The 19,964-nt window shown below is 43.7% G+C and overlaps 1 protein-coding gene across 1 annotated transcript in view; it reads right to left on the bottom strand.

Moving 5' to 3' along the window:
• Positions 1-19,964, bottom strand: part of vps4b (vacuolar protein sorting 4 homolog B) — a 376,929-nt gene that overhangs the window by 128,347 nt on the left and 228,618 nt on the right. The window lies entirely within an intron of this gene.

Genomic DNA, 19,964 nt, shown 5'->3' on the forward strand with positions numbered 1-19,964 from the left:
TTATTCAGCATCGTTTGAGTTTGGCGTCTGGGCTCTAGTACTCATCACCCCGGCAATGTGTCCAGAAAACATAGGCATACTGAAGTGGCTTTCAAACATGCACTCCGGACTTGATTATCCGGATATTGTCCGGAGTTACCCTTTCACACAGGGAGAAAAAAAACGAAGATTGTCCGTGTCAGATGCGTTCACACTACCTGGAAATACTCTGTTTGGTTTAGACGAGGGGCGGAGCCTCGGTAGAGCGTGCAGGAGGCAGGACGTGACTCAATGACGCTGCAGAGTTTTACAGCACACCCAAGATGGAGGATGAGGCTACAGACTTATCAGTAGTTGGGCTTTTTTGCGTTGATACTCCATGTATTTAGAAGTATTTGAAATATGAACGAGATAGTGGAAAGGAATAATAAAGAAAGCAGATAGGAGTATGCAACAGCTACGCTCTGTGCACAAAGATCTGCACAAAGGGAAATAACTGGCACATGATAGAGATGTCATCAACACGCGACTGGGCAATTACTTCCTCTGTTCACACATACCGCTCAATCAGACATTACCCGGACTTTGTACTGTGGTGAGCAAATAAGCAAATAAGTGAAATAAGTGGTGTGGGGATGGTGTGGTTTAAGCAGCCACACCTGTCTTGGATCTAGGTAATTGGGCCCAGGATCAGTGTGGCTGAATGCCTGTTGCTCATTAGACGAATCAACGAGCAACAGGAAAAACACACACACACACACAGCAGAGGAGCCCTTGTCATGACATATTGTCCATCTGCTTCGGGCTTATTCCACCTAGCCCACTTACTACAATAAAACTGGTGTGTTTTCAACCCCATCAGTGCCCAGGCAGCACCAACCTTCTCTAACCCAATGGCAGCAGCAGAATCCAGGATGTCTGGCGGAGGAATGGGGAAAAGCAGCCGCAGCAACCAGCACGGGTAACCACCTGCAGCTAGTTGCTCTGCCCAGCAGCCACCGCCAGGACCATTCAGCAGCCAGGCAGCCAGGCCACCCCTCCAAGCAGCCACCACAGCAACCAAATCCGGCTACACCTCCACACTCCAGAAGGCAGGAGGGGCTAATCTGCCTCGTCGCCCTAGGGGAGGGTCGCTGGTGGACCGTGCTGTTCTGGCGAACCATGTCTCCTGGAAGGGGAGCAGTTCTGTTTTTTTGGACATTTGTGTTTGTTTAAGTTATTGGAACCCTGTGTCAGAGTCTAGATGTTTTGGGTATAGGAACTCAGTGTAAGAGTCTGTAGTTGAGGTATATATATTTTTCTCTACTTGGTGGGGGGGGATTCTCCCTGGCCTCAGTTTGGTGTTCATGGTATGTAGTGTGGGGGTGGTGATTGAGCAGCCACACATGTCTTGGGCCTAGGTGATTGGGCCCAGGATCAGGGTGGCTGTATGCCTGACTTATCAACGAGCAACAGGTAAAACCCCATTCCCACACACACAGGAGAGGAGCCCTTGTCATGACATGTTGTCAATCTGCTCCGGTGTGTTTTAAACCCCATCGACTGTGTCTCTCTGTCTGAGGACCCTGTTTTTCATACAAGCGATGCAATCGGTAAGTACTGTAAGGTAAGGGTTAACATTTAAGGGTAACAGTTTTAACAATGGAACTTAATGCAGTTAGAGTGGAATGCCTCTCACATCAAAATTAGTATTTTTACATTTCATAGTTACGTACATTGAAGTCATTCAATACTTAACCTTGAGTAGAACTTTTACCAGAGAATTGTTTTACTTCATCTCAAACATTTCAAGTTCTTAACAAGTTGCACAATGACTTCAAAGGGCAGCGGTGGAAGAAGTACTCATATCCTACGCTTATGTCAAAGTGAATAAATAAATACCCTAACAAAACTTTTGGGTGTGCTGGTTTTACAAATGAAGAATGAAACTTCTTACTTTACCTTAAGATGTCTCCAGACAGCTCCAGTGAATAAAGCTGAAAGGCCTTTCTTAACCAACCAAGTCTAACCCTGTTCCTGACAGGCTGTGATTGGGCCAAGGGTGCGGCATAAGACACAGGGTGTGTGATGGTTTTTTTTGGTGGTGACACAGCACCACCTATGGCTGAACCTGTCTCAGATATCTGAGAAGGAGACAAAAACAGACCCCTCGACAATCCCATGAAGCTGTCAGGCTTATTGGAACCCATTGTGGACACTATAACCCACAATTTGGAGCAGCAGAAGGAGTCGGCAGCATTGAACAACTTCATGCCCCAATGAACCCTGTGTCGCAAGCCCTGACAGAACCCCAGCTCATCGTGGGAGCAGTGGGGATCCAGACGACCCCCAATAACGTCACAGGCCCAGAGCAGACTGGGTCCGGCCCAGGAGACATCCTAGCTGCGAAAGAATGAAAGGGCTCCGGCTGGGTTGGTGACACTGCGTGTGGTGATAAAAAATGATGCCTCCCTGTACAGCCAGGGCGTTGTTTGCCAGGGTTCGATGGTCAGCTGGCGCTAGGGGGCCCACGAGCCCCGCCACATCAATGTGTTGGTGTTGGCCCTGTTACACCTCCCACAGTGGGGGAGGGGACATTTCACAAGGGGACATATCATGTCCTTATACGTTCCGACAACACCGTGACGTTTGCTTGTATAGCCGAGGAGAGGTAGATCTGTTTGTTTTGACCGTATGCATTCCCTCCCCTCCCACTGTTTCAGCAGGTGCTGGATAAGGTGAGGGAGGACAGGGTGGAACTGGTTCTGGTGGCCCTTTGGTGGCAGACACAGACTTGATTCATGGACCTGAAGTCCCTCTTCATGGGTAGGCCATTGGTGCTCCCACTTCGGTCGGACATCCTGACGCAGGCAGCAGGGGAAATCTTCCATCCCACTCCCCACAGATGGAAAATGGTTGCCTGGCCCCTGAGCGGGACTGGCTATTAAACAAATGTTTATGTGTGCGCATGGAGATGAACCATTACTCTGTAATATTGGGGTCATACTCCAAGGGGGTTCCTCCAAGTTGGGGTTTCCTCCAAGATGTGCATGTAAGAGGTTTCCACTCTCAAAGTGTACCTGGTCGCTATATCAGCCTGTCATAATGGAGCGGATGGCAAGCCACCGGGCAGTCACATTCTAGCACCCAGGTGTATGCAAGGCATCCGCTGGTTATGTTCACATGTGTGGTCGCTGACTCCGAAATGGGATCTGGTTTTTGCTTTGAATGCCTTAACGGGACACCATTCAAACTTCTCCAGGAGGTGGGAGTAAAATCTTTGTGGTTGAAGTCAGCTGCTTCTGGCACTTGTCTTAGCGAAATGTGTGGGAAATCTGGTGGCACTGTCTGTCTACCAGTCCTACTTGGCATTCTCCACGGACAATCGGAGGGTTACGTTGAAACTCAATTTGGCTTTTCAGCCCTAAGAACATAAAAGATGGATTCAAATCGACAACGATTGATCTCTCTTTATTTTTTCCTGCTCCCTTTTGGTCAGAGAAGGATGAGATACTACATACTCTGTGCCCTGTCCGGGTGCTATTGGTCTATGTTGAGCGCACGTAAGCCGTACACCAGTCTGACCAGCTTTTTGTCTGACAATTGGGAAACTCCTGTCCAAAGATCGTCTTTCTCACTGGATAGTGAGAGATTGGCCTAGTGCTCTGTGGGGCAGGAACCCCAAGATGGTCTTAAAACACATTCTACTAGGGGTGTTGCTACCTCGTGGGCGTTGTCACGAGGGTTTTTTTCGTTGAGGAGGTTCACCAGATTCTACAATCTCGACATGACTGCATCAGCCCTGGCACAGGATGTTTTGACAGCTGCCAGGTGTTAGGTGCTTGCGCTTAGAATTACGCTATGTGCTTGAGAGTGGTTATGGTCAGGTGATACAAGCTCAGCTGTATGCAGAATCCCGAAACCGCGAGCATTGCGGTGGATGTGGGGGGGTTGTAATATAATTGACCTCTGCACTGTTTGAATTGGTTCTTACATGCTGGGATTGGGGTTTGAGGTCACATCTGCCAATTGGTCCTTGGAATGGACTACACAGACCCTGGGTTCAATGTTTGGGGGCTTGTTTGGGGGCTTGCATCGGACACACCGGTTCTGATCTGGTCAGTTAGTGATGGTTGGGGGTATATAAAATGGCAGAGTAAGAACTGGAGTTCAAAATGAAGTAAAAGGTTTGGGCTGTGCTACAACCCTGGTTTTACAAATGGAGAACGAGAGTTCTTACCAGTGGCCTCACTGACCAGCTCGTTCAAGAGCTGAATAATACTGTATGTCAGAGGAGGTATAACATGCGGTGTATTATACAGTATATACTGGGGGGTGGGCGTTATGATGGGTGCCCTAGTGGCCCAATCACAGCATGCCAGGGACAAGTTGAGACTTGGTTGGTTTAAAGGGGATTTGAGCTTTATTCAGTGGAGGTGTCTGGCGACGTCTTAAGGCATAGTAAGAACTATCATTCCTCGTTTGTGAAACCAGGGTTGTAGCACAAACCAAACGTTTTGTTATGGTAATTATTTATTTACTTTGACTTAAGCGTAGGATATGAGTACTTCTTCCACTGCTGCCCTTCAAAGTCATTGTGCAACTTGTTAACAACAGAAGATCACAAGATGACCCAGGTTCAGAAAGTCCAAATCCTGCCATGTTTTTGCTCCAGCCATGCACTGATGAGCTGGTTCCACTCATTAGTTGACATCTTGGTTGTTGTTAATGAGAAAGTCCACACGGTTGACTCAAAATACCAGAGTGGAATTTTACTTTCTAAACCTGGATTTTCCACCTCTGCCCTGGCATATTAACTTGTTTGAGGATTTACCACACCTCATAAATAATGATGAGAAAAAATTGCTTATTTTCTCCTCCACTGTGACTCAGGGTCCTGTTTAAAGAGGGAATTTTAGGACCAAAGCAGATGAAGTCCGGGCGACGGTGGTGCAGGAGGTAGAGCAGGTTGTCCAGTAATCAGAGGGTTCCTGGGTCGATCCCCTGTTCCTCCCGGCAGCACGTCAAAGTATCCTTGAGCAAGACACTGAACCCTAAAGTGCTCTCGATGATCTGGTGTTCACCTAACATGGTTGTCGCTGCCATCGATGTATGAATGTACAGTATGGGTGAATGTGAGGCGTGTATTGTAAAACGTTTTGAGTTGTCGCAAGACTGGAAAAGCATTATATAAGATGCAGTCCATTTAACATGTAATTAATCACCCACTGCTGACTGCCGCCCGTCATGGCTTTGAATTGCATAAAAGTGGTAAAAAAAAGGTTGGTTATGGTTGACAAAAGATCCAATTCTCAAAGACAATAGGAATGTAGCCAACAGCCAAAAGAGAAAGGAAAGCTTCTTCCATTACAATGACTCTGCCTGTTGGCCCACCACACAACCCTATAGTCATAGTACTGTATATAAAAATGAGCTAGAGCTCATATTTGGCCAACACAGGATATAAGAATTAATCTCGAAGAATAATTCGTCTGGTATGCTTGCAGGGAAATAGTAAATCCCGTCCTGTTAATATAAGACATGGCGGTGGTGCTTATAGCTCATGCTGATAACAAGCTGATTTTTTTACCGTGACATTTCCCCGGGGTCCTTTAAATGGGCTCCTTATTGGTCCTTTGCCGCATTCATTTCTGTCATATTCACAGCTACCCCATACAGTATACTCCAGTGATTATGTACACTGCTGCCTTACAGTAAGTCACTGTAATTGCAATTAGTGTTAAAGGTCAGTACCGTTATTGCCGTAGAGCACGGGGGTGATGTGATGTTTTGTCATGCAGACACGGATTAACAAAGTGTTGATTGGATTCCTTTACTTATCCTCTGTCCTCTACAGTCTATTCTGCACATGTTTCCTTATTCCCTCCCTTTGTTTTTCCCACTATGAGCAAAATGCTGAACATACATAAGTGTGCGTTGGGCGAGACCCTGACTCATCACTGTCCATTATTTGATATTTAAACGATTGATTGTCATAGCTTAATTATGGGGATACACCGATTTATCGGCCGTACAGCGGTATCGGCCGATATTCGCCTTGTTGACTGCCATCGGCCTATCAGCAAATAAGATGACAATTCACAGATGGCAGTGGCCAATGTTTATCCATTATTTCACACACATAGACTTTACATGGCAAGGGCCGCCCATATATATTAATGGCCGCTAAAGTGTATTTGGCAACCCATTTTAACATTTATTATTTTTATTTTTTTATCCGTTCCAAGAACGACGCCATCCGCGTTTGATTTTAGAAGACACGGACATGGCTCTCTGCAGCGCCCCAACCAATAAGTGATGCTGCATTCATGGGAACTCGGTATCAGTAATAGCCCAGAGTTTCACAATCGGTGCATCTCTACCTAATTACTAACAAATTAGATCACTCAATTTCAAAAGGAAGGATAAATAACCTCAGATTGCACCCCAAATTAAAGTTATGAAACAATTACCCATTTTTTGTCTTTTCAAGTCACTTATCAGGACAAAACACGTATGCCAATACCAAGATATCAACATCAACAACCACTAAAAAGCAAAGGATTTATTGACGAGAGTTAAGATATTTAGGTTGTCTAATTTCTGAGAAAAAACTTTTTATATGTGGCCCATCCGATGACTTGAACTGAAAAAATAAATTCAAATACAAACAAAAAAGTCAAACAACATCAAGCCAATTAGCATTACACTGTGGCGTAATATTTAACATATTCACTGTTAAAACTCTTAAAGTGCAAATCCATAAGATCATCCGTCTTGCATGGATTACATTACATGCCCCAGAATGGAGGTGTTATTTTCTGATCCAGGAGTGCTGTTCTGTATTGTCAATGTTCATCCATATCTTTAGTTTGCTGACCATTGCCTTTCACTTCTCAAGCTGCCGATCTGTGCATTCTTGCCGGGAAAGGCGGACCCTGCCACCATCAACGAAAACAGTATCATGGAAAACGTGGAACAAAATCGTGGAATTCAATACATTGAATACCTGTTTCTTAAAACGTGCCAACTAAAATATGCATCGAATATGAGATTTTCTTTATATAACAATTTTATGGATTACTACTTTCAAGTTGTTGATATTCCAACCAAGGGAGAGAACGTAGACCCTTTGGAGATTTATACCAGTCAATTCATGCGTGGTCGTTTCAAGGCAGTATGTGCTCTTCACATGTGTGTGTTGTAAATTCAACTCATTCCCCTGTGTCCCATTACACCTCGACCTCTCATGTCTTCACCTCTGTCCAAACCTTGACCTTGAGCCAGACCAGCCCAGAGGCCCAATAGCACCTTCCACCTGGACACCCACCGAGGCATAAGAATGGATCCCAGAACATGTTTGTACCCTTCGTTATGAGTCTCACTTACAAGCGTACAGGCCTGATAAAGTGACCAGAGAATTAAAAGAGGTAGAATTGCTCTTGGGTGTTATTTCCACAGGGGCGGACAATTCGCGCACATATAGAATGTTTCCCTATATTGCGCAGAGAAAGTCCAGATGAGAGAAGAGGGAGAAGAGAGGAGAGAGAAAGAGCCACGGTTGGAAAAGTAGAAGGTAAAAAGGTTATATTAAGCCAATTGATGGTGATCAGAATGCAGTTAGCCTTCTATCATTAGCACTTAGCTATGTGGGGAAAATGGGAGAGTACGTTCATAAAACAGACTCTACCTTTAGCATTAATTGCTGACACAAGAACAAAAACCAATCAGAGATTTGTGTTATGTACTTGTAAAAGTAGCAAACCTAGTCGCATAACTTTTAATTGCAGATAAAATAATTGAAATGTTATATGCCAGCTTAATGTAGCAGTGTGACATCATTCAACACTAATGCATAGTATGCTGCAGCTATACACTGATCAGCCACAAGCTTGGTTCTGTTTTAAATGTGGGTAGGTAAATCGCTCGGAAGTGTCAGAATCCCCTGTGGGGACACAATAACACTAACCCATATTTATTAAATCAGTGTGATCCCCTGCGCTGAGCACACTCGGCTACATGGATGGGAGCTCGGGGCTTGCGGCTGGATGGGGTGTCTGGCCAGTTGTGGTGGGGTGGGCTGCGCCCTTCCGCGGTTCAGGTGGGGTGTTGGTCTGTCAGCGGGGGACCTGGCTCCTGGCCCGCGGCCCGTGCTTGGCGTGTGTGGTGGCGCCTTGTGCCTGCACATGGGGGTGGGTTGTCTGCTTGTGCCTCAGGTGTTCAGGGTCTCCTCGCACACTCCGGGACTGGGTGTTGATCAGTGGGCTTCTGGCTTCTCTGGAGGCTGGGGAGTCTTCTGTGGCTGCAGGGCAGCCACAGAAGACAATATAACAAGATAATACCGACCTTATACATCAGAACCAATTGGGACAAGTCCCGTGCGGTCACTGGTGGACACACACACACACACACACACACACACACACACACACACACACACACACACACATAGAGGCGGACTTATCACTGGCACACACACAGACACCACCTGCACCTGCTTTGGACACACTCCCAACACCCTCCTTGGTTACATCCTTCTCCTTTTCTCCCTTATTTACCGCCATAACTATGACAGGAAGAGGCCACGTGTCGAATGGCTGTTCCAGTTTTCCTGGATCTAATTTACTCTGTTTTGTGGATACATGTTGTTTGGTTCTACTTTTATTTGTCTCACCCGTGGTGATTCTCCCCCTCTTGGAGTAGTAAGGATGATTAGTTGTATAACAACCAAAACATGGTAAGATAGTTTTTCAAAGAGGGGGATTGGTGGCGCTTCTGTAGAACCAAAATCCAGGCTTTTTTCTTCCTACAGGTTGTCCACAGAACAGAGTCGTTGCAGCAGTTGTTAATAATAAAATAATGTATAAAGGGTTTGTGGTAAAACTGCCATCCCCACACTCACTCAGGATTGGAGCACTGTCATGACACATGTCAATCTGCTCCTGGCTAATTTCACCTAGCCTCCTCTCTACAATAAACTGGTGTTTACAACCCATTGTCATCTGTGTCTCTGTGCTGGAGGGCCCTGAAAACGCCACTTGGATAACATGTGGCAGGCAGAACTGCCATAGAGTTAAAAAATATATAATAAAAAAAATAAAAAAATAAATCAGTGTGATCATTTTAAACCTGTCCTACACGCTCTCCCTCCGGAGAAGGAACGTTCTCCACCCATTCTACCTCTCCATGTCAGCTTGTTCCCTCTGGCTCTGCGCTGTGGTGCAGCCGGCAGGCAAGCGAATCGCTTGTGCCCGATGTCTCCGCAACCCTAACTGTAAAAGACACGTCAAGGATCTGTGTGGCATTTAAAAAATAATAATTTAAAATTTAAGAATATAAAGACCTGTCTCCGTAGAAGCTGGACGTGTTTCAGTTTCTCGTCTTTGCAGCGAAGCGCCACGGTTCGGATGGGACTCGCCATTTATCCAAATATTTTTTTTTCTTCCCGAAAACAAATTATTTTTTTAATATTTGGATCATATAAATATTCGTAAAAACCCACTATTTGTGCTGTATTAGGATTCGGCTCAACCCCTACTTTACGTAAATGTTATTGCTTCCATTCCCACACACTGATGGATTGACTTTTACCGAACATCGACACCGGCTCCCATTCCCACATGATGCCAATACGGAACATCGCTGGTAGATTTACGGCTTTCAGTGCAAGTGGGAAAGGGGCTTCGTTTGTGATATCACAAACATGGAATGTGAAATTGTGTATGTGTGGCTCTTGAAGAATGGAAAGCCAATAAATATTCTGGTTGGACAACAAACCCTTGAACAGTCACCCTCACATTCCCATTCACCCTTGGTAAGAAAGTTGTTTCTCTTTTTAGCATAATTAATTTTAGTGCAACATTGTAAAAGTTCCAAGTAGTATTTGTAATTCAAAGAATTCAGTGTCAATTTGCTTTTGGATCATTGTGGATTTTATTTTTTTTTTCCTTCACGGGATTTGAATGCCACCAAGGCAGGATTTGATGCAGTTGCCCAGGAGACGATAGAGGGTGAATGAGAAAATGTGTGTCTTTCGGTGCAGATTGGGCCTCTGTCAACACCTGGGGGTGTAATTGCCCACCTGCAGGGTACGGCATGGAGCCATATAATCCCAATCCACTGAATGCCACACGTGTTTGTAATCACAACTAGTCATCATGCTTCTCTCATCGTTTCGATGTATGCAAATGCTGAGAATGACAATAAAGAAATCTTAATCCTAATTAGTAAAATGTTGCCTGCTTCCTGCACAGATTGGAACTTGCAATACTCACCCGACAGAATACGGAACCTGAGGTGTCTGTAGTCTACGATCTCTTACATCTAATTTGGACTAACCTACCACTTCAGTGGCAAGTCAAACGAGAGCTCCATGCTCTCATCGGAACTTTAGAACATACTGGAGTTCGTGCAGATAATGCCAGTGCTCCCCATTTGAGCTGCCCAGTGTGAAAGAGGCTTTTCTGCCCAAAACCGCATCAAGAAGCTGCCTTGGAGTGCCCACAACTGAAGACTTGATGTGGATCAGCTTGGAGGGAGAGACCTTCAGGGAGCAATTTGATCCCAGTCCTGTTGTGGACCGTTGGCTGAGCTCAAAACGTGCCAGATGACCCGCTTACAAAAGCTGCTGGACCAGTGATATACTTTGTGTCTAAACGGACTGAGCAGACTTTTTTTTTTTCGCGTTTTATGGTATTCATACCGTTCCTATTCTTCATACCATTTATACTGTTTATACAGTCTATAGTTTAACGCCGTTTAAACTCTAATTAATAACATAATTTGTAAATAAACACAGTTTGAAGCAGTAATAATTAAAAACCTAGTGTAGTTTTTGTATTCAAATAAATTTAATCATCTTGCTTGTAAACGTCTCCTTGTATCCATTTATGAAGGAAAAACACATTATTTTATAAATTTTCATTGCGCCCCTAAAGTTCTTTTTGTGGTTCTAAGTTTCTCAAGTTAGGAGCACATGTGCTCCTGGGAGAAAAACCCCAGAATAAAAACACCCAGAAAATCACACAGAGGGCAGATGGGCTGTGAAGATAGATAGTTCCCATGAAAGGACTTTGACACAGTTGTCACTTGAGAGCCTGAATCAAGGAGACTGGTGCATTGAATCCCATTAACAACTACAGTGGCAGTGCACTTTAGGCTTACTAATGCAGGGGTTCTCAAACTTTTTGGCTGGCGACCCCTAAATAAAGGTCTAAAAGTCGGGCGACCCTGTCATTCCGTCTCGCTGATATTCAGTCTATCAACAGCATAGTTAAGTTCACATACAAACCTCCGTGGAGTTCGACCCCATGTGATTAGAATTTGAATAAAGTTATTGTCGTTAGTGCTGCGTTTGTGCTGCATTTGTGCTGTAAAAGTTATAATTGGTGACGCTATGGTTTTTGATATATTTGACATTATATTTCATGAGCTGTTATGTAACTTTCCACCCCATCATCGTCCGTATCGCTCGAAAATAGTCTTGTTCGTTTGTGCTACGTTTTTGCTTCGGGTGACCAAACTTTGCTGATTTTGGTCAGTACTGCGTTTGACAAATCCGTCCGCAACCAGACGAAATGTCCCGAATTTTGACCAATTGAAGCTTGTCAATTGAAATATATACATTTCTATCCTATTGACATTTATTCCCATGCATATTGTGCAGAGAGTCAGTGCAGCAGCAGCAGCTTTTCTGACAGAAAAGTGCGTCCTCTTCTCCTGGGCTGTCGGGGGCTGGAGTGAGAGATTGAATTGCTATGGGTACAGGGACGCTCCGTGCAGCTCCAAACACAGAGTCTACACATGCACACATACACACACATGTGCTCGCACTGTCTCTTTCTCTCGGTCTTGCTTATGAAAAATGTAGCGTACTGAAAAGTTCTTCGTTGTGCAACCACTGAATAATTTAACTGAGAGAATTCTTTCAGAAAAATTCTTTAATAGAAAAAAAACAACACATTTTCCTTACTTTTGTTCATGTTCAGAAGGCCCCCCTCGGGGTCGGGACCCATCGCTTGAAAACCTTTGTACTAATGCACTGAGAAAAACTTCCTCAATCAAAACGGCAAGATAATGCGCTGCTCTCTGTTTCAGTGCAAGGCTTTCTTTTATCCTGTCTGCAATTTGTCCAATCATTTCTGCACACCTTTTGTCATTGTCAGATGTTGGATTTATTTCTACTCTGTTTTTCTTATGTGGGGAAATAAGTGATTCATAAAGGCTGCCTCTTCTTTCGCAATATAATGCAATATAAACTTGTATTTTCATCTGTCTCCTCTTTTCCTCTTCAGGGGGCAGCACCTGCCTTCTCACATCCTTCAAGGTTTCAGGGCCTATGGTTTGGACGCATAGATGGACGCATCTCTGCACAGTGCATGGCTCTGCGATTTACCGTGTTGTTGTATGGTATCTCGTTATACCCGTTGCAGTACTTGCAGAACATTAAGTTTTTCTCCAAAATGAGCAATGGGAATGTTCTCTGCCACTGCGGGTTTAAATTGTATTTCCTCCCAGCGGTGAAGGATGAACTGCTATCGCCACCGGGGGCTTCAGTTAACGTTACTTCGTCGTCTTTCTCGTCAATCTCCTCCATCTCCTCCTCGGTGTTGACTGTTTCAGTCGAAACATCCAAAACTTCAGTCTCTGTCCGCGGTCTTTTGAAATAATGGCAAATAGGCTCCATCAAACTCTCGCTGCGTGTTCACTCTTGCTGTTTGGAAGAAGTGGATGACAAGTGGATCATGTGATTTTATTCAATGGACAACATTGGTCCAGCGCCGTGACTGTGTCATCAACCTGCATCATCGTCATCGTCAAAAAAAAAAAGAAGCAAATCCTCTTATCCTCTAAATCTCTATCTAAGGATTGGAAAAAGAGAATCACTAGCAAGTTTAACTCTGTGTCAGAAGTCTTTGCTAGCCATGATCTAGATTATGGATGCACCACAGCAGTCAAGCGTCGCATCCATCTGTCAGACCCGACTCCATTCAAGCAAAGACCGAGACCTATCCATCCCTCAGAGTACGAGGCAGTGAGGCTTCAATTGAAAGAACTCTGTGTTGCTAATATCCTCCGGGACCAAAAAGCACCTTTGCTTCCCCAATTGCGGTGGTAAAAAAAAAGAATGGCTAAGCATACATTATCGTAAGCTGAACTGCCAGACGATCAAAGATGCATACGCTCTGCCCGAGGGCATCACCAAGGCACCCAGCACATTTCTGCATCCCATGTTAAAATGCATGGGGAGCATGAATCTCAACCAAGTACTGATGACCTGTTAGTCTTCTCCAGCAAACTAGAAGAATATGAGGAGCATCTGATGCGTGTGCTCAGCGGGTTGAAGGAATTCGGACTTTAACTGTCTCCCGAAAAAGTCTGTCAAGTATCTAGGACACATTATGTCAGAGAAAAGTTTCGACACAGACCCTGGAAAAATCACTGCCCTGACAACCTGGCCGAAACCCAAAAATATACAGGAACTCAAGTCTTTTCTTGGGCTCGCAGGATATTATCGGAGATTTATCCGTGGCTATTGTAAACTAGCAAGACCTCTTAACGACCTAACAGTGGGCTATCTTCCACCAAGGAAGTCAGACCGGATGTGGTAATCAAAAGTATCTCTCGACTGTTGAGCTGAAGAGACTATTTGCTGAGAAATGGACATCTTATGTGATGATGATTCTAACACGCTCATTCAGAAATGCACAACTGCCCCAGTCCTTGGGTTCACTAACTCAAAGCAACCCTGCATCTTGCACAGAGATACAAGCCTGCATGGACTCGGTGTGGCTCTCTATCAAGAGCAGGAAGGCCAGTTAAAGGTTGTTGCTTTGGCCAGTAGGGGATTGTCGAATTTTAGAAAATTAAGTGCGCAATTACAGACATGTTTTGGACTACCTTCATGGGGCAATTTTTACTGTCGTAAGTGACAATAACCCCTTAATGTATGTACTGACACCTAAATCCACAGCTAAACTGGACGCAGCTGGACAAATCAAAATGCGGATGTCCTTTCAAGATGTCTGCATCCCCAAGATGAAACAGACGATACATTCAAAGACGAGGACAGAGAAATTGAACAGTTCATAACTCAAGTTGTTCAGGAAGGAAAGGATCCAGAATTCCCTCTGTAAGCTGTGAAAGCCGTCCGTCAGAGGCATCACATTCATCAAGGCTTCCAGCGATGGACCTGATGACCCTTTTGAACCAGTGCATGTTCAAAGTCTTGCCATGGATGCCAGCGCTAGTCGCGTTGAGTTTAGCCACGCTGATCTTCTACCCTTCGCATGTACCCTTTCACGTATGTCTCAGCAGAACTGGGCTCTTGCAATACAAAAGGACCCTACCATCAGTAGGGTCATCTCCAAACTGAAGACAGGGAAACATCTGTGCTATAAGATGAGGCAACAACAAGACAGAGAGGTCCAGCAAATGTCATGAGCCTGGGAGCAGCTGGTCTTGAGCGATGAAGTTCTTAACAGAAAACGGATCATTAAAGGAGAGGGTCCTGCCCCAAAGCTACAGAAAAGCAGCGCTTGAAGGTCTTCACAATGCTGTAGGGCACATGGGGGTCGAGGGGACTATGGACTTACCAACATTTAACCAGCAGGAATGTAATCATTGAAATTACAGGTATTCCTCACTTAACCACCTACCTGTTTAACGACTGTTTGGACTTTTGACCAGCTCTCTGACCAGTCGGTATTGTGGGCCGCGCACAATACCACGGCGTGCGCGCTGCATACGCGGCGTCTCGCCGTCAAGTATCTTATCGCGCATCACTGTTCTCAGTCTCGGTCCCGCAGTCTGTCAGTGTTCACTACACTAGAGTTCGCAATCCCGCTTACCATGAAATAACACCGGTCCTCCCTTATAGACCAATTCGGTCTACAACCTGATTGTAGGAACGGAACTCGGTCATTTAGTGAGAAATACCTGTAGATAAATGTCTTTTTGAAAATGTTTTTTTTTTTTTTTTGGTACTGATAGTCCAGCTATGCAACTTACTTTCTAACTAGTTTGAGTACGTTTAGAATAGTAAGGTAGAGGCGTTCAAAGGCTCATTGTGTGACCCTATTTGCAGTGATACGTGTCACATGAATCCTAAACCTACTAGATCCTGGTGATCTAATTGGTGTCTGGGGCGAGAGAGACCTGTAAAGATAATTGATAGACTGAAAGGATTATGGAAGTTGATGTGAAAGACAATGAAAGTAGGAAAGTTAGCACATGATGCATTTTGGATTCTTTGTTTGGGATAGAGTTTGGTTCAGCAGAGGAAGATGCAGTACTGGATGATTTAACTAATAGTCAAATGGTACACCGTGAGACTATGGTTAACTAGTGGTGTTTAGCAGGCTAAATAAAAATCTAATTTAATTGAAGTGCCAGTTAACAACAGTAGTCTATGCTAAGCTAGTATGAATAGATATTGGAATGTTCGAACTGTTGGATTAGTGTTTAGAGAGATGATTGTGATACTGATCATAGTGGTGTGGTGAGTTGCCGCAGATTTTATCGCTATATATTGATACAAGTCAATAGATCAATATCAATTGTGAAAAATTGCATACAGAATATATTTTTGTGACATCGTGGAGAGCAGATGTGATGTATAATAGCAGCAGAAATGCATTCGTTTTTGGTTCATAAAGTTTGAGTTATTTCTTTTCTCTTTTCAAGTTCTTTATTTTGGATTCTGGTGTCAAAGTGATCTGCTGGTTGTTTAAGATAATCCTTTAACTATCCCACAGTGGGGTAGTCTGCAGTGTTACAGCAGTAACGGATTGGCACAATGGCACGAAGCATTAACAAATTGGTAATTCTTAATTAAAGGATATGATGAATAAGTAAACAGTATAAATTAAACACTATACATTAAATAGTCGTATTGCATGAGTGAGATGTCAGTTTAGTGTGATATACAATAGTGTTTGTGTCTTCAAATCCAAATCGGTTACTTTTTTCGGTTAGGCTGATAATCGTTCAAGTATAATCTAACAGCATTTGTATTTTTATTTTATTTTTACTCTAGAAGTGATCTCAGCTTGTAGCTGTTGATATACAGTATAAAACTTAGCGAGTAGTTTAACAAAGAGGAATAGCTGTTTTGTTTTGTACACTACAGAGGTAATGCAATGTATACATTCGCTTACTAGAAGATTGAAACACTAAAATAAATGTGAACTACGTTGGCTGTTTCAATTGCTTTCAATTTGGGCATTCCTAAATTTAAAGTTTAAATTTGAAAATATCTTGTGAATTGATTAATGTTGTAGTTGTGGATTGATGTATATTAACCAACCTGTCTATTCAGTGTTCTATTTCTGCAGTTTTAAGCAGGAATCCACTGGCTGCACTTTTGACTTTTGACCAGTTTAGATGTGACAGCCTCTGATTGGGAAGACGTGAAGGCTTGACAACAGGATTGATCAAAGAGATTTGCTCTACAATTGAGTAAGGTCCTTGTAAATTATTGATATTATTGCTATTTGTATTTTACTGATTTCCAAATATGATTATTTAAAAGGCTCAATTGGAAATATTGTGAAACGCAGGAAACGCATGCAAGCATGTAAATGGAAAGACCTTGATTGAATTTAGCTCTACACCTCATACTGATCTCCATCGTTAAAATTACCAGCCAGGCTCAGGTTCCTGCCCGGGTCACAGGACCAGACAGAACCTCTAACCAGCCCTGGCACGACGGACCACCCCCAACCCCCGTCGTGCTGGGGCACCGACTTAGGAAGACTCAAGTATTCATTGATGGAGTTATGTCAATAATAAAAGTAGCCCATATTTCATTAAATGAATCAACCTTGTTTTTAAATATTGCCAATAGTTTTTCCATTGAGATGTAATCTATTAATAAATGTAACCATTGGGATGTCGTGAGATTATGTACATTTTTCCAATTGAGTAATATTATTTTCTTGGCAATTGTTAAGGCGATCAAAATGGGTTGGTGGTGTTTCAGAGTTGGGTCGACTGAGAAGAAGTCACAGAGGAGACATACAGATGGGGAGACTGGAATGCTGTGACCCAGAAGGGCTGATAGCTTCTTGGTGATGTTGGTCCAGAATGTTTGGATAGGCGGGCAGAGCCAGATGGCATGAAAGTAGTCATCTCTGGTATTAAGGGATCAGTGAGAGCAAATGTCCTTATCCACAAAACCCATTTTGAACATTTTGTGTTGCGTGATATGAGCTCTGTGCAGAATCTTATATTGGATGAGTTGCATTTTGGAATTGCAAGTCGTAGAAAAGGTGTTGGTATTGGGGGAAACAGCAAGGTCTCTTTCCCATTCCATGGTCGGTAAAGATAAAGTGTCATCTGTTTTTAATAAAAGTTTGTATATTCTGGAAAGAGATTTTTCAAATAATTTGAACTTTTAGAGAGTGCTGTTGTTGAAGGATTTGCAGGAAACTCTGGCAACAAATATTAAACCTTTGAGTTAAGGTTGGGAAGGATATAAGCAAATTGTTTTCAAAGATGTGTTCCACATGAGTATTCCTTGTTTTTTCCAAGACCTAAGGATTATCGGTCCGTTTTTTAACCAGAAAATCCGGGGTTGTGCCAGATTGGAGTGAATTTGTTTGCAGACAGTGTGTGACCACTGAGTTTGAGGAATCTCCACAAGGCGGACAGAGTCATTGCGATGAATGGGTTTTTAAAGCAATTATGTTTCCTTATTGATCCAGTAAGGAATGGGAGGTCAGATATTGATAAATCCTCACATTCTGTTCAATGTCTCGCCATCCATGGCCCTTTTGTTGCTCTGGTTGTAACCATTTAATTATAAATTGAAGATAGTTTTCTAAATAGTAGTATCTGAAGTTTGGCGCTGCTAGGCCACCACAGTCTTTGTTTTTCTGTAGTGTTGCTAGTTTAATTCTCTGTTTCTTGTATTTCCAATATAATTTATTGATTATTGAGTCTAGAGTATTAAACCAATTTGCTGTTGGTTGGACTGGGGTAATTGAAAATATATAGTTTATTTTTGGTAGTACATTCATTTTCACTGCTGTTCCACTGTTTAGGTGAGATGGCAGTGGCGTTCCTAACAAGACTTTAACACCATCCTGAAAAGGGAGAGGATGCCGGAGGAGTGGAGAAGAAGTGTACTGGTAGCCATCTTCAAGAATAAGGGAGACGTACAGAGCTGTAGTAACTACAGGGGAATAAAGTTGATCAGCCACACCATGAAGCTATGGGAAAGGGGAGTGGAGGCTAGGTTAAGAGGAGAGGTGGGGATCAGCGAGCAGCAGTATGGTTTCATGCCAGGAAAGAGTACTACAGATGCAATGTTTGCTTTAAGAAGAAAAAGTACAGGGAAGGCCAGAGGGGATTACACTGCGTCTTTGTGGATTTAGAGAAAGCATATGATAGGGTGTCGAGAGAGAAAGTGTGGAATTGCATGAGGAAGTCGGGGGTGGCAGAGAAGTACGCAAGAGTGGTACAGGATATGTATGAGGGCAGTCAGACAGTAGTAAGGTGTGCAGTAGGCGTGACAAAGGCATTCAAAGTGGAGGTGGGATTGCATCAAGGATCAGCTCTGAGCCCTTTCTTGTTTGCAATGGTGATGGACAGGTTAACAGATTAAATCAGGCAGGAGTCTCTGTGGACTATGATGTTTGCGGATGACATTGTGTTCTGTAGCAAGAGTAGGGAGCAGGTTGAGGAGAGCCTGGAGAAGTGGAGGCATGCGTTAGAGAGAAGAGGAATGAAAGTCAGCAGGAGTAAGACAGAATACATGTGCCTGTATGGGAGGAAGGGCAGCAAAAAGCTGAGAATGCAAGGAGTGGAGGTGGAGAAGGTGGGTGAGTTCAAGTACTTGAGGTCGACCAAAGCAGCGGAGAGTGCGGGAGAGACACAGGCAGGGTGGAGCGGGTGGAGAAGAGTGTCCGGAGTGATCTGTGACAGAAGGGTTCCAGCAAGAGTGAAGGGGAAGGTCTACAGGACGGTAGTGAGACCAGCTATGTTGTACAGTTTATGGAGAAGGATGCTGAGGATGGAGCTGCCAGGCAAGAGGAAAAGAGAAAGGTTTAAAAAAAAAGGTTTATGGATGTGGTGAGGGAGGACATGCAGGCGGTTGGTGTAAGGGAGGAAGATGGGCAGAACAGAAGGTATTGGAGGCAGATGATCCGCTGTGGCGACCCCTAACGGGAGCAGCCCAAAGAAGAGGAAGATATTCATTTTCACAGCTGCTATCCTACCAATTAGTGAGATGGGTAGGTTGTTCCATCAAGCAAGGTCTTCTTCAATGGATTTGAGCAATGGAATAAAGTTCAGGGGTAAACAAATCTGACAGATTGGTGGAGATATCAATACCAAGGTATCTAATTTTGCCCATTGTGATGGTTAAGGGAAGTTTCTGGGTTACAGCATTCCAGTCTTCCCCACTGCGTGGTAAGACTGGGATTTTAGTCCAGTTTATTGAATAGTCTGAGATAGCTGAAAATGTGGATATTAGATTTAACTCTTTCGGTAGGGATGAGAATTGGGTTCCGAAAATACAACAAAATATTGTCTGCATACAGACTGATTTTGGGAACAGGGTTTCCTGTTAGTATGCCAATGATATTACTGTCTTGATGGATGGCCGCTGCGAGGGGTTCCATAAAGACAGTAAAGGGGAGAGCGGACATCCTTTCCTTGTGAATTCTAATCCATTGAATGAGTGCCTCTTCAAAGCCCAATTTTTTGAGGGTGGAAAAGCGATATGTCAAATTAACTCTGTCAAATGCTTTTTCGGCATCCGAAGAAGCAATAACAGTATTTAAGTTGTTCCTTTGAGATATGCTGATCAGAATGAATAAATGGTGCATATTGCGGGATGAGTCTGCCCTTGACAAAGCCTGTTTGGTCTGGGTGAATTATAAATGGAATTACTTTTTCAATTCTGTTGCTTAGCTGCGATTTGCGGAGGTTTTTAGATCCGCGTTGCATCTCGCCGATCATGCGGTGCAGGAATTCAAGGCTGGCTTTGGCTGACTCGGTGG

Source organism: Zeus faber (genome assembly GCF_960531495.2).
Source record: "Zeus faber genome assembly, chromosome: 12".
Classification (NCBI taxonomy): domain Eukaryota; kingdom Metazoa; phylum Chordata; class Actinopteri; order Zeiformes; family Zeidae; genus Zeus; species Zeus faber.